Consider the following 9,532-nt stretch of genomic DNA (forward strand, 5'->3'; position numbering starts at 1 on the left):
CCCAACCAAGTATGCAATAATTATGAAAAAACCTTGAATTTCAGATTTCCTGTGAGATTCATAAGGGGCATAAAAATCATAAAGTTGAATGGTTTAACTTTGATTCCTAACATTCTGGTAAGGGTGGTTCTCTGAAGGGATTCTTTGCAGCTCTAAAGACAACGTATATACAGAGTGGTCTACCAGGTCCAGGGTACCTTAAAACTTGAAAGAAAGAATTCCACTCTCTACTCATCACTTCTATACTTCATGTTAAGGAAGTGGACAGTAGTCATTTTAATCTAGTAGGACTCCTATCTCCACTCATTCAATATCAAGCAATCTACTGAGCTCATATGTGCAGATGTGCTATGTAGCTAGCACGTAATTCCAGCCCCCTGCAAGGGCCTTACAGTTAAATAGAAGTGTGAGAAGTGATAAATAATTATCATACAGGTAACAGAAGTTAAAGAACAGAGGGAGAGCACTGTAACATTCTTCATGTGTGCATGCGTACATACGTGTGTGTGTGTATGTGCATATGTGTCTATGATGGAAGATTTGCTGACAGGGAGAAAGAACTGGGTTCATCTTTAGATTCAGACCAATAATGGTCAGAGAAGACATCCTGAAAGTGGGGAAGCAGAGGTAACATATGGGGACCCAATCCAGAACACATCATGTTCTAAATAGTCTAGGTGGTGCCTTATATGAAATGGAGGGGGTGGTGACTGGAGCATTCAAGGAGAGGGGGTATCACATGATCAAGCTTTGCATTTGGAAAGATGACTCCTTGCTAATATGGAGATAGGGGGCCGAGGGTGCAGTGGTGAGAGTAAAGGATGTGGATATCTGTACAATGAATTCTAATATAAACTGCCCCCTTTGCTACTAAGCATGGGGATTCCCTCCATATTGGCATTGTACAAATATAATAAATACTAGAAAGCCCGCCAGCACCCCCAGAACCCGCTCTGCCCACTGGAAATAGTGAATGTCCCTGTCTCCATCAGCAGAGAGAACTGGACAGGCACCTGAAGCATTGCTATTTTTTCAAGCCACTTAAACAGCACCTGCCCCAATGGCATGTTGTAGAAAAGTCAGCATTTTCAAAAGCAGATTAAGCTACAGCTTCCTTTTTGGGAGAGAATAACCAAAACACAGTACTCTTAATTCCCTGTGTGCTTTGGGTGCCAAATAGGCTGTGTAAAACCAAATGGCCATTTAGCTTTGGGTTGAGCCAATTTCTTTGGTTTTAGGAAAATACTGAATTTATGTATGCAACATAATCTGAGCACTCAGACTTTTATGAAACAATACATCTGTTTTCCTTTGACTCTAACTCTCCTTTCTGTTTTTTCTATCTTTCTATTAAATTTTAAGATATGATTCTACCTCTTCTTTATAGTCCTTTAAACTTCAGTTTTTGGTATGGTGGAAACACTTCTCAAATTTGGTTAGTGTGTACCCAAAGGGCAGGCCAGATAACAATATTCTGGAGGGAGCTTTTAGATTTTTTTCAGTTTTTAGCTCTTATTATTTCCAAATTGCACTGTAAATTTCTCTCTGAGAACAAAAATGCTAGAGAATCAATATGACTTTAATCTTCCATCCTGCTGAATTTTTTCCTATAATTCTTTAAAAACATGTCCTATGATAGTAAAACTATGTTATATAAAATATCTCATAGAATTTCCCACATACCAGTTTTTACTTGCAATATTAATGAATTGCAAATTCACAATTCAGAGTCTGCAAGTTATCAAATGATGTTAATTTCATTCGTAGCATTTTCTATGTTATATGTTCAACTTTATTTATTTATGTAAAGATTTATTTATTTATGCATACAGAACTGGGGGACAGTCCAGAGGTACAGAGGGGTAAGAGGATTTACCAGAGACAGAGTAGGTAGCAGAACAGGCCGACTGACAAGTACACTGCTGAGGGGACCAGCGGGCAGGTCAGGAGAGGTCTGCCAGGCCATGTGAGTCACCTCCCTGGGGTAGAGCTTGTGCTGCAGTAGTTGCAATAGCTTCACAGTGCTGTGCTCTAATCTGTTGTGCCACCAGGGAGGGTCCTCAACTTTATTTATTTTTTAAAATTTTAAAAAAGATTTATTCATTTATGTGTACAGAGCTGGGGTACAGGCCAGAGGTACAGGGGTGGTGAGAGGTCTCACCAGAGACAGAGTGGGGAGCAGAACAGGCAGACTGATGAAGTATACTGCTGTCCCTCAACTTTATTTTTAATAAGATGAAGTATATTAAAAATTCTTCATGATTCAGAATACAATGTGTTAGCTATCCCTACATTTTGGAATTTATTTTTGATCCTAAGGTTGTGGTAAATGGAGAGGAAGAGCGAAAATATCGAACAAATAGCAAAACTGAACTTCTGGTTTTATATCTAATACTATGTTTACCAGTATGGAAATACTGGGGGGGGGGGGCGCCCAAGCTAAAAAATTTACTCTTTCTGTGTCTCTATTAAACAGTGATAGATGGGATATTACTTGGTATGATTATAATAGAGAATGACATATTTTAACCACATGGTTGAAAAGTACATATGTCAAGCATGTATGGAAATGCTGAAGTTTAACTGACAGAAACAATCATGTTACATTTAAACTATCAGGTATAATCACACCTTATAGACATTTCCATCTTACTATCAAGTCAATTTCTGAAATGCTCCCACCTCAAATAGTTAATGAAGTAATCTATTTAATGACACTCTCTGACTGTTATTATGAAGTACCAAGTATTGAACCAGGCAAATTACCTAATTAGTTCAACTCTCCCAGCTACTAATTTTGAATACAGGCCAGAGGAATGCAGTTCATAACTACACTGTGAATCAAAGGTTGGGGGAGGAATATTCCTTTGAAAAATAGAAACTATGTATCTAGGAAAAAACTGCATGTACATTTTATACATATATAAACATACATTAATATGAAAGTAAATCATGTGGTACTTGTCAACTGTTTATATATAAATTGCTCAAAAACTACTTTGGAACACAAAGGGTGTAGTAGTTTTTTTTTTTTTTAAAGATTTATTTATTTATGCTTACAGAACTGGAGTACAGGCCAGAGGTGTGGTGGGTGAGAGGATTCACCAGAGACAGAGTGGGGAGCAGAACAGAGAGATCTACTGGAATACACTGTTGAAGGGAGCAGCGGGCGGGTCAGTAGAGGTCTGCCACACCCTGTGGGTCATCTCTCTGTCTGGGGATTGAATTCATGCTGCAGTGGCTTCTGAAAGCTTCATAGTGTGGAGAATTAACCTGTTGTGCCACCAGGGTGTAGTAGTTTTTAAAATAAAACTGAAGATTTTGTCTCAACTATTTTACCTAAAATCTAAAGAGATTAAGGGACATTAAACTCAGGGCAGCTTCAAATAATAATCTGTTCTTCAGGAGAGAAACTGAGTCACCCACACAATCTGGCCAAATTCAGGTTGAACCAAATCACCTACAAAGGCTCATCCCCACCATACTGATACAGTCTCCACAGTCATCAGTCACTGCCAGATCTCCCTCAGAGTTAGCTCAACAATCAAATACATTTCACCATCAGAGATGCCTGGAAGATACTGTAGTTCCAAAGGACACTTACAAATAACAATCACATACATACATGCACATAAATAAAAGTGTTTTCCCACATACATCCTGTCTGTATAAACTAATAGTAAAGTTTATCCCTAAACATTTTGGATATCTTCCCACAAGTACACTGAAATCGGGACATGCAGTTCCCCATGGAGTTTTCTTCTCTTAGTCAGAAGGTCAGGGTTCTGGTCTTGATTTTATTGGGAATTCCAATATTAAATGCTTCAGTATACTAATTCAGGTTCCCATTCTTAGCGCTAATATGAAAACATGACTGCAGGGCCTTGCACCTCTTATGTTTGTGATGTGTACGTGTGTGTGTGTGTACTTTTTAAACATAGTTCACTTTTTTGTATTGGGATTTCTCATGGAATGCAGTTTTACTGATTTTAAAATATAATTTATATAGCAAGATCCCTTTTCTAATAGCAAAAACAAAGTCATTCTTTAATCATGCACCCATAGTTCCATATTGTAATTGAGTTAACTGTATCATTTAGAAAACAAACCCTATATTAATAACTTTTTTCCTACCCACTTAAACCTACAAATAGAGGTTTTTAGCACACAATAATACATTTCAGAAAAATCCTCACTACACTTTTGATGAAGCTACTTTTTTATATTTCTGAATAACGAAAATTATTGAATTATCTAAGAGATTTACCCTTTCCCATATTTAATTTAAAACTAAGTCATTTTAGAAACTACAACAATTACCAACACTCAAGAACCTCTACTTGAAAAATCTGTATAATTTGAACATGAAAAACCAATTGGTTTTAATTTAATAAAGCATTTTCCTCTCAGGCTGGAATACTAGAAACAGCATAGTGTGCAACTTAATGTGTGAATTATAAACTTCTGGAAACAGTGGCTTATAATCAAGACAGTGTGGGATTTGTCTTTATTGTGTATTCTCTTATGCTTTCACCAATATATTTCTAAATGTCTCAAGAGACTGCTTTTGAGTTTGCTCTCGTCATCAACCCAGTAACTCAGCATATGGATAATTTTCTTGAATCTTAGCTTGATTTTTTCTCCTTGGAAACTGCACTTGCTATGACATCCTTCATGCAAACCTGAATTTCAGTCCAGTTCTGACTACCTAGACAATCCCAATTTCAGGGGTCATTTTCAAGTTGCAGCTAAAATTTCTTTCTGCTTCTTGGTCATGGTGAATGAGTACTTGGCTTTCATACTACATGGCTTCCCATTATCCCTTTCCATCTATACAGTCTTCCTGACCCAGGAAGTTGGCTCACAGTTTGAGAACATGGAAACTTACACTCACAGTCATTCTCTGGCTCTGACAGAACATCACAAGTCACTCTCATACCTCTAGAACACTGGATCTCTGTCTAGCAGCTCAGACCTCAGAGTCAGGCAAACCTAGGTTCAAATCCCCCAGCCCTGCCACTTTCTTACCATGAAGCTATTGAGGATGGCACTTCAAATCTTAGGCATAGCATACTCACCTGTAAAGTGGGGTAATAATGTATCCCAGGTTTGTGGCTACCATGTACTTTGAGAATGTATGCAGAACAAGTGGCAGGGTGTGGTTCAACTCTGTCACTGTTGTTACTCTTTGAATTGTTACTCTCCCAAATACCAGGTATTTGAAAGGATTGCCCAGTTTGTTAGTGAAAAGTTGTAAGTATGGCAAAATATGCAATTAGGAATTTTATGAAATCCTCACTGGTGATGGCAACATGGAGAGGAATTAATCTAACCTTTCATTTTACTGCACTGGAAATGGTGCTGAGGAGTTCCAGACTTCTTTCAGTGTTCTAGAGGTGCTGACCAAGAGCTTTTTTCCATTTATTCCTCTCTGAGAAAGTCTTGAACAAAACTGCAAACTTAAATTGTTAGAACCACTATCTGCCTTGAGTTGGGAATTCTTTCCCATAGAATAGTAGAGGCCAGAAGAAACCAGGAGACCGTCGAGAATAGAAACCAAAAGGAGGTTCTGAAGGAACAACCTGAGAGTAGGAAGCATTGCTCTGATGTTTTCCATCCACAGAGCAATTCTTCCCAGAGAGCAGGAGGGCTTTCTACTGTGGGAGAGCCAGGAACCAACAGGTTGCCACATGACAGCAACTTCTGGGATCAGTTTTCATCAGGTGAAAAGTCTAGGACCAGTGCTGGAGCTGGAACGAACCCCCGGCTACTGCAAAGACTGGGACTGCCAGCCCTTCCTGCTGGCACAATGGGTTAGGATACAGCACAGCAAGCAAGTCACAGCCACTTTAGTGTGAGTTCGATCCCCGACCCCAGAGGTGACCCACACGGAGAGGCAGACCTCTCCTGACCCACCCACTGCTCCCCTCAGCAGTGTACTTGTCAATCTGCCTGTTCTGCTCCCCATTCTGTCTCTGGTGAATCCTCTCACCGCCCTTGTGCCTGTGGCCTGTACCCCAGTTGTGTATGCATAAATAAATCTTAAAAAAAAAAAAGGGGGCCCTCCCTGGTAGCACAGTGGGTTAAAGCACAGCACTAAGAAGGTTAAACCAATTCCACATGAGTTCAATCCCCGCTTGCCCCGGAGGAGATCCACATGGCGCAGCAGACCTCTCCTGACCCGCCCGCTGCTCCCCTCAGCAGTGTACTTCGTCGATCTGCCTGTTCTGCTCCCCTCTCTGTTCCTGGTGAATCCTCTCACCCTCCACACTTCTGGCCTGTACGCCAGTTCTGTATGAATAAATAAATAAATCTTTATTTAAAAAAAAAAGATTAGAACTGCCTAGCTCATATCTCAAACCCTGTAAAAGGCCTGTTGCCACTTCAATCCACAGGTTAGATAGGTCCCAAGCGTTTTGAATTGCAACTGTTCTCCATAAATGCTGGGATTAGAGGGGCTCAGAATTTCGTATTAGAATGGCAATTGATATGAACATAATGAATTCATGTATCTCTGATGTTTCTGTCTGTATCCTGTATAATGAGCAGTTTTACAAACAGGAAGGAGGGCTTTCAGGAAAATGGCAGATGTATTAAAATGAAAATTTAATGTTTAACTGTTAATAGCTGGTACTTTCTACAGCACACTCAATCCTCAGCCTTAATAACAACCTATTAATTATGGTGAAAATCTCTTTGCAAAGGTAAAATCTGCACTATCTGGATGCCAAAGTTAGTATCTGGCTTTATATAATTGTTTCTCTCACAGTTAGTTGTGTATTTCAACTCACAGTTCTTCTTTTAAGGAGTAGCTTTAAGTACTTAAAAAAACTTAAAACTTAACATATTATATAATATACCTATCATGAGATCACTCAGACATTTAAACAAGTGGAATTAAACAAGTAGAATTCACTTAATTTAAACAATTAAAATTTAAGATCATATAACAGTACAGTTAAAGAAGAGATGCATATTTAAAAAAAAAGACTGTGCCTATTATCATGTATAATATCTTTTTACTCAAAAGTAAAAGAACAAGGCATTACATCTGCAAATTAATTAAATATTTCTTAAGGAACATATGTCTCCAGAGTATTGGAAAGTACTCTCTCACTTATTTAACTAAGTAGTACAGAGAAGCCTAGAAATGAGTTTGTCATTTTTTTTTTGAGTTTGTCATTTTTAAGAGACTTAAGCACTTGAGAAATGCTTGAATCAACACTAAATCTAGAATATAAAATTTCAGCTAGCATGCAATAGATCAGAGTCCCACACACTTAAATCATGTCAGGAAGAGGAGAATCTTGAAAAAAGAACTCCAGAAATAAGAATCTACAGGAATTTCACAGCACCACTTACCAATGAAATCAATCTTACTGGCTGGCCACAAATCTTTCCCTAGACACAACTTAATCTTCAGTCCACTGAGAAAATTCTTTTCCCTCTTAGTTATCCTCATCAGAAACAAAATATAGTTGATTGACCATCTCTGCATAAAAAAATTGCTATATTTTCAAATATTCAACTGTCTTAAATCCACCATTCTAAAGCAAGTCTCCCCCTCTACTCTAAATTGTGAGGCTCAAAACTCCACTAAGAGCTGAGGCTTACACTGAAGTCTCTATAAGAGATTCAGGTCAAAACCCCAGAAACATCAAGTACAATAATCAAAAAGGAAAAATTCTACAAGTTCGTTCTGTCACAATAAAAATTGGACCAAGAATCTAACAGTTTGTGTTTTTTTAATGAGTTGTAAAATTCAAAGTAATTCACCTGTTATATAAGATTTTTCTCCATTTTGACCACAACGTCCATTCATCATTATGAATAGCTTTTCCATGGCATTAGTAAGAAATGCAAGCTTTCAAGTATAAAATTTTTGGTTGCCAGTTTCAGAAAAATCAGCAGGGCAAAGTGGATAAAAATAGGTCGAGGGCTACACAACATTTTTTCTTTGAAAATAAGAAGTAGCCCTAAATTTGCAGCCACAGCATGAGTTATAGCGTTTCAATTTACTGAAGATTTTCAGAAATTTTATTTCAAAATATTTTGGCCAAAATACCAAAGCAACCCCCGGCTCCCACAAAACTACCATGTAATCCGCATGTAACCATGTGTGGCTTTAAACATGTGCAGAACGTGTGGCAAGTCCACTCAAAATCCCCTCACCCAAGCTAATAGACCTTGGCATTGAAGATCAGAAGGCTCCTTCGCTGTTAGACACCAACTGCAAATTTCGACCAAATGTGGTTTGTCGCTCACCAAATTTTCATCATGATCAGTAGAAAGAAGTCCACAAGGAAACATTAGTTTTCTCCCAAAGTGCTTCTCGGAATATAAAACAGCTCTTTGAAAGTTCAGCCTGAAGAAACAAATATGGTACTGGGAGGAGAGCCCTGGAAGACAATCTCGAAAAGTCTCATTTAAATTCCTGGAAAGCACAGCTTCTCAAAACGCACCTATTCAGCTCGCTCCGGAGACATCACATGCTAAGACCACGAGTTTAATTTGACTCTTCAGCACCACTAAATCCCAGCTAGACAGACATTACCTTCGATACTCAAGGCATCAACTAGCCTTTCCGCAAACGGTACAAAGTTTTCGGGGTGCAACTGCACGGTGTATTTAGGATTCTAAAAATTCCTTCTGGCCCTGAGCATTATAGCTCCTGAAAACTAGTAAGCAACAAAGCACACTTTATAATTTAAGAAGTGCAATTTGTAACAGCGGTGGGGGCTAGGAAGATAATTTATAAATCTCGATTCCCCTCCAGAAGCAAAATAAAACACCACAGTTACTGTGTCCGCTTGTCCCCTAAGCACAAGCCCTCCGCTTCGCTCAATCTCTTTAGAATGTCCTGCTTCTCCCCACAAACCACCCTCGACGTCCCTCCCCGCACCCCCAAAGGTCTGGCTCCAAGTCGCCGAGTCTAACTCTACGAGCAGCACACTGGCTGTGGCGACGCGGAGAAAGACGTCGCCCCACCGCTCGACCCGGGTGCCCTCCCTTACCAACCTTCTCCGGGTGCCGCGCCTCCAAGCGTCCAGCTCCGCGGGGCTCCGCGCTCCCCGCCGCACGGCGCTGAAGTCAGAGACGTGCGTGTCACATTTTATTCTCAGGCAGCTGCTCGGGCGCGCGCGCCACGCGCTCCCACACGCACTGGGACGCCTACTGGAGCCGGGATCCCGGGCCGGGGGCGCCGGACGCGCGCCACGGAACTCGGGGGCTGCGGCGGACCAGCAAGCGGCTCCGCTCCTGCTAGCAGCCGCTCCCACTCTGCGGAGTAGCCTCCAGTGCCACCTCCCGAACGACCTGCACTCGCGTCCCAGCCGGCCTGCGGGCTCTCCGGGGGCCCGAGTGGCGCTACGCCGGGCGGCAGCTGCAGGCGCGGAGGGCGGCTCGGGCCCCGGCGCCGTCATGGGGGACTGCGCGGAGATCAAATCGCAGTTCCGCACCCGCGAGGGCTTCTACAAGCTGCTCCCCGGCGACGGCGCCTCTCGCAGGTCGGGTCCGGCTTCTGCCCAGACCC

General features: G+C 41.0%; 1 protein-coding gene across 1 annotated transcript in view; it reads right to left on the reverse strand.

Moving 5' to 3' along the window:
• The window catches only part of ST6GAL2 (ST6 beta-galactosamide alpha-2,6-sialyltranferase 2), a 66,256-nt gene extending 57,190 nt beyond the window's left edge, over window positions 1-9,066 (reverse strand). Inside the window, exon 1 of the mRNA XM_004686196.2 lies at window positions 9,019-9,066. The gene's annotated coding sequence lies outside the window, so the exon portion shown is untranslated. The remainder of the gene's footprint in view (window positions 1-9,018) is intronic.
• Window positions 9,067-9,532: the final 466 nt, after the last annotated feature.

The sequence above is a fragment of the Condylura cristata genome, unplaced genomic scaffold (genome assembly GCF_000260355.1).
Source record: "Condylura cristata isolate star-nosed mole 26May11 unplaced genomic scaffold, ConCri1.0 scaffold00020, whole genome shotgun sequence".
NCBI classification, from domain to species: Eukaryota; Metazoa; Chordata; class Mammalia; order Eulipotyphla; family Talpidae; genus Condylura; species Condylura cristata.